The following is a 6,000-nucleotide window of genomic DNA, read 5'->3' on the forward strand; positions in this document are numbered from 1 at the left end:
CTTGCTCTGATACTACCACAGCAGTAAAGCCAGAACATCCAGGTCACTTCGGATTTTACAAATATGGTAGGATCTATTACCACAGCTCTTTGCCATTGCAAAAAACAGCCTTTGGCCCAAAAGATGTTCCCGGGGAGGGGGGCAGGGAATACCTATAACACTTCAATCCACAACTGCCCAAATGGCCTGGCCTGGCCTGTCTGCAGAGAGTTGGGCACAAAGAAACTGTTATCTGGAAGCAGCTGAGCCCTACCTACAAACAACTAAATCAAACCTTACAACGTGGACCCACATTTCTAAACCCACTGAAATGGCAGCTGTTAATTTTGTATCTCAAGCCTATTTCAATTTAAAATTCTCTCACAGATCAGCATAGCACAGGTGCTCTCCTACTTTTATCTCACCAAGAGGAAAGAAGGATGTCCAAATTACACAATATCTTTGCTTGGTGACTAAATCCCACATTTCCAGCACAACCAAGAAATAATGTTATAGTTCTTTTAATAATATTCCCAGATTCCTGCTTGGGAGGACAAGCAAGTTGCTTTAATAGAACATCCACATCCACAATACTGACCACAAAGTGGGAATGAAGGTTAGGAAGAAGCATTTCAAAGTTTTTGATGTCAGCAAAGCATTTTCCAAGGTCTGTAAATGATGAATTGGGAAAGTAAGGCATTCAAAATTAAAAAGTGTGAAACACCTAAATACCAAGACATCCAAACTCCTCCCTTTACATCCATTGTCTTTTTCTGCACTCTCTATACACTAGGGGTTCTCAACCAGGGTGATGCAAGACTATTTTGTGGGTACTGCACACCTCCTGCAGAGCCAGATTTGGGAAGTGGCTCAAACAAGAGCCTACACTCTTGCCACAGCCCTTCTGCACTTGCCCCCACATAGTGTCTCCCAGAAACAGAGGCAGGCACGACAGCATATAGGGCCAGACAGGGAAAGGCTGCAAAGAAACTGGGCACTTCTGCCCCACCAGCTTCCCAACCTGGGTCTAAAGAAGGCGCACCATGAAGTTCCACCTGCCTGTGGTAGTAGCAGGCCAACAAGAACCACTGATTTAATTTAAAAAAAAAAAAAAAAAAAGCAAAATTATCCACAGAAGAAACCTGTTACATGAAGTTTGGTTCTCAGTGCAGACACTTTACCCCCAACTGACTGATTAGCGTGGTTGGGGACAATAAAATACCTAACTGACACTGGCTCGGACTCAGGTTGCCTATTTGAAATTTCAGGATAAAAAGTTCATAGCTGTATAATAGGCCTACACAATCCTATGTTTTCTATATTCTTTTTACCAACAGAACCATACTGCCCTACTGTTTCTTATAACAAATACCTCTAACTTCAAAGGTACTGCCTCTGTACAGAGAACAGGGCAAGTAAGGCTTAGGAAGGGGAACTGCTTAAAACTATAGGGCCTGACACAGTAAGACAGTGGTTCTCAACTGAGATGTCACACAATTCAAAGAAGTTACAAAGGGGTTCCCCAGTGCTAAAAAGGTTTAGAATCACTTCTCTAGACTGTGTAAAGCATTGCTATTCCAGCTGTAGGTGTTCTTTTTCCTCTTCTCCAGTTTCAAAGCTGTTCTGTTTAGTCAATTCAACAATGTTAATAATGAGAAAAAAGGAGGAATATGACAAAGATAATGCTTCAATTTAAAATTATTCTCATCTGGCTTTAATTTCCAATACAGTTGCATAATATTTAAGTCAACAGGAATAATTTATGAAAGAACATCACATTCTTTTACAAAGTGTTCCAAGAAACATAATTAGGCAAAAGATGCACGTGTAAGAAAGACATATCCATGTTTTCTCCAAAAATCCAAATAAAACTGAAGCATTACCCTATATGGGCCACACCTGCTGGCTTTACCTTATTAGAACTGAACAATGATTTAGGTTTAACTGTACTGTACTTCCTGTATTTTGAAGAGGGATTCCTGAAGTGTTTTTCAGGGCAAGGGGGTTGTTTGTTTGGTTTTAAATGTTGGACAAAATATTCAAACCTAGGTGTCCAAAATAAAGTGCCAAAGCAGCTGAACAGGCTCGCTCTTAGGTGTCTAATTTTGGAAGTGCTGAAAACCCATGGACCCTACTGAAATCAATGGGAGTTCAGCATCTCTGGAAAAAAATCAAGACAAAATTTAGGTCTACCACTTGGGGTGCTCAGATTTGAAAGCTTTGGGATGGTTGTGCTTAAATGCTACAGTACCCGTTTGGTTTAACTATCACTATTTCCTCTGGTAATGATTACAAACAATCACCTGCTTAACCTAGGATTTCTTTCCTCCAATCTGATTCTGCACTGTCTCATAAGCTGTAAAGTTCTGCCACCTATGTTGCATCTTACTGCACGAAACCCACTACAATGTACAACTGCTTGTAAAAATAAGGTCTATTCAATGCAAGTCAGGGTCACAGAATCTGGTCCACAGGATGACTTTACAACACTGCTACTAAGCTACACAATTCTGGATTTCCTCATAACAACACGACTATAAAATATGCGAAAGTGGTGGTGTGAAAACCTACAGGAAAAGTCAGTATTACTTTTATCATAAAGATGTGGCTTTCTTTGCCAGTACTGTACCTACTGTCTGATATCCATTACCTAAACAGAACTGATCAAGGTGGGTTTTTTCCAGTCATTTTATTAGTAAAAGCACTATACCTACAGAGGACATCCATCTTTTAGAATAAAATGTTTTAAAATTATAAATTGAAGGACAGCTGTAACAAAGCTTGGATCATTATGTAATAAAATAGTAAAGCTAAAGCACAATCACAGTGCTGAACACTGCTGCATACTATTTTGCAAGCTATAACTGGGGCACTAGAAGCCAAGGCATTTTCCAATGGAAATTCTAGGAATAAGTACCAAAAAAATCTTATGCTATCATAGCACTTAAAATGAATGTAGTGATACGCTGTGATAGATTGCAGCAAATCTCAAAGGCCACATCTACTCAAGCAAGGACATTTGTTTCCACAGGGACAAGAAGCAGCAGCACACCCCTGCTACTTGTCCCCAGGGAATGCCTGTGCCATGCACCCTCTGGCATGCAACAGATTCCCCTGGTGGAGTAGGAGAGGCTGGGACCAGCACTGGGCTGGCCCCAGCCACTTTACCCGGGGTCCCGGGGACCTCCTGGGACTGCAGCAGTGGCAATCCTACCTCTTGGAGCCTCAGCGCTAGTTGGAGTGTGGCTCTGGCCAACCACTGGTTTTGGGTGGTACGTGCTGTACCCGGTGTGCCACTCCACTTACTTTTTTGTACAGGTTTTTCTGACCCCAGGATGTCCCAGGATTAAATCCCTCCCCCCCACACTACTACCTCGCAGTGTGGAGAACAGCTGAATGTGCAGTATGTGGTGCCACAGACATGTCTTCAGTGCTGCATACATCTCACGACCACGCTCATCTAGACATGGCCAAAAAGGACCAAGTGTAGGGCTACCTTAGCAAAGTGTCCCTTGACAATGAGAAGTGTGATGATGCACCAACCAGCAAGTGATCCAGCTCAACCTTTGTTCAGGTTGACAGCCTTCAAGAATTGGGAAGCAATTCTGATTTCTTCTTTGACCCACCCAACTAATTCAAATTATCACACTGGCTCCAGAGGGTGCTGCATTTCTGACAGCCTTTGGCCAAGAGAAAAGTCTGAATGAAAAGCAAAAAAAGCTGGAAAGTAAAGAACTCTCTTGTAGGTCTGACATTAGCTGAGGCTGTGGTTGTTCAGCACTTTTGAAGGCGGAAAAAAAAAAAGTCAAGACCAAAGCAACCAGCATGCCTTTCCCCTCACTGCCTTTTTCCTCTTATTTCTGGTAGTGTGAACTTAGCACAGTGTTACAGGCAACTAAACACATGCCCTTCCCAGGTGGTCAGACAGGAATCTATCTTTACAGAATCTCGCTTACACTTCCTTGAACTACACAGAGCCTTTACAAATCCTCAGCAACACTGTTTTACCCAAAGACAGCCTAATGCTAGTTCACATGTTAGAAACCAAAGCAGCTTTCAAGCAGCAGTGTTAACAGCGCTGTCATTTCATTACTTGTACACACTGGGGAGCATGATGGATAAAGACACTGCACTAAGTTGAGCTTCAACACATCCAAGCTAACAAAAAGATTTCTGCTTGACAATTGTTCACTTTATCCTAAGAAACAGATGAGAGCATTCTCCAGGCTGATTCCTAAGTCACAACAACCCAGGAGACCTAACACACACTCTCGTATTTTGCAGACATTCTACCCCATGAACAAGGGCACTCAATTTCTGTGATGGCGTAAGTGGGCATATACCTTGTGACATTAAAAAGAAGTGCACCCCCTTCTGAAGTAGTTTAAAAAGGAAGTGATTCAACCATCCTAAAAGGGAGGGGAGGTTTTAATCAACACCAGTAGATTCTGACAGGTAAACTTTTCTTTAGCTGTCTTATACATCATGCATCTAACCTACTTGCAGGATGAACAGTACAGTTTCAAAGCAGCATTCTTCTATAGCTTATGGTTACTGAAAGTCACATTTTGAGAATAAATAGCTCAGTGTCTTTGTCACTGAGCTAAGTGTATGTGTTTTGTGTCCATCACTGGATCACACAGGGGAATTTTAGTTAGGCTGGTAATAATGGATCTCCAGCTAAGAGAAGAAAACATTAGACCATATATACGCACACGCAATGTTAAAACTGTCTAGCGTACGTGTATATGCTGTGCCAAAATTCAATAGGTATTTCTTCCCTTACTCCAAAAAGAAATCAGCAAATCCAACACAGAGCTTCTTTGCCATGACATCTGGAGGGCTAGGGTCAGCATGTTGTAATTCTGAATCTCAGTTTGTCCTGTTTAAAAGGGATGCAGAGGTCTGGTGCAGTGTGAGAGACAGTAACGAGGAGGCAGGCAAAGGACTGCAATTCTACACATACTGCTGGGTGGGGGAGGATGGGGAAGACAGATCATCTCTGCTTGGGGGGGATGAGAAAGTTAGTCTGCACATGCATTGAAAGAAAATGTTTAAACAGACTGATTTCCTGAGCTAACTGAGCTATCATTTTCAGTAACATCAATAATAAAAATGATGCTCACCTGTTTGTACCCTCGTTCCTTCTTTACCAACCTGCAGAGGGGGAAAACACAAACACACACACACACACACACAAGCAAAGTTATTAGTCAGATTATTACAAGACATAGGATCCCACCATCTTTCAAGAAGGTGGGGAAGATGTGCTTGCTCTGTACTGCCACTGTCTCTAAATCTTGCCTTGTGGTTTCTTGGGACAGCGTTTGCTTCCACTGAATTAACAGCTGTTCCCACCAACAGACTCCGTAATAAGTTTAACATAAATAGCACAGCTCGGAAAGCCGGATGGTGAATGACCCATTCTATAAGTAGCGAGGCAGTGCCAAAAAGGGCCCGCGAATTAATCCAAGTTACCACTCCTGAGGCGGGGGTGCCAGGGGATGGCCAGCAGTGTGTGCTGACAGTTCACCTCCCACTCGATGCCAGAGGAAAAGCAAGGGGAAACCGCTATCCCGGCCAGCTTCTCGGGGCTTGAATAGCTCAGGCAAAGAAGTGGGCAGGTCGCGCAGGCAGGCTGTGCCACGCGGGAGCCCCCCCCCCGAAAGGCTGCCACCGCCTGCAGCCCCAGACCCGGCCGAGGCCCGGCGGGACCTCACCAGAGGGGGAGGCCGCGTGAGGAACCTGGCAGCGGCTCCGCAGCGACACGTGTCCCGGGGCTCCGGGAGCCCGGAGAAGCGGGGGCGGGAGGCGGTTCCCCCCGCCAGGCCGGGGCAGGTGACAGCGACGGAAGGCGCCGCCCGCCACGTCCCGGCTCCCGCCGCCCGCACGTGGCCGAGCCCAGGCGGCGCCAAGGGCTGCGGGCTGCTCGCTGGAGCCCGGGAAGGGTGGGGGGGGCACTTACTCGCTGCGCCGAAGTCCCGAGCGCGACCAGAGCGGCGGCTGCTCCGAGCCACAGGG

General features: G+C 45.0%; 1 protein-coding gene across 1 annotated transcript in view; it reads right to left on the reverse strand.

The window, feature by feature from the left end:
- The window catches only part of ADAMTS3 (ADAM metallopeptidase with thrombospondin type 1 motif 3), a 277,324-nt gene extending 271,330 nt beyond the window's left edge, over positions 1–5,994 (reverse strand). The window contains exons 1-2 of the mRNA XM_019533972.1: positions 5,945–5,994; positions 5,106–5,136 (exon numbers count right to left, since the gene is read on the reverse strand). The gene's annotated coding sequence lies outside the window, so the exon portion shown is untranslated. The remainder of the gene's footprint in view (positions 1–5,105; positions 5,137–5,944) is intronic.
- Between the last annotated feature and the right edge of the window lie 6 nt (positions 5,995–6,000).

Source organism: Crocodylus porosus, unplaced genomic scaffold (assembly GCF_001723895.1).
Source record: "Crocodylus porosus isolate Cpor-Errol unplaced genomic scaffold, CroPor_comp1, whole genome shotgun sequence".
NCBI classification, from domain to species: Eukaryota; Metazoa; Chordata; order Crocodylia; family Crocodylidae; genus Crocodylus; species Crocodylus porosus.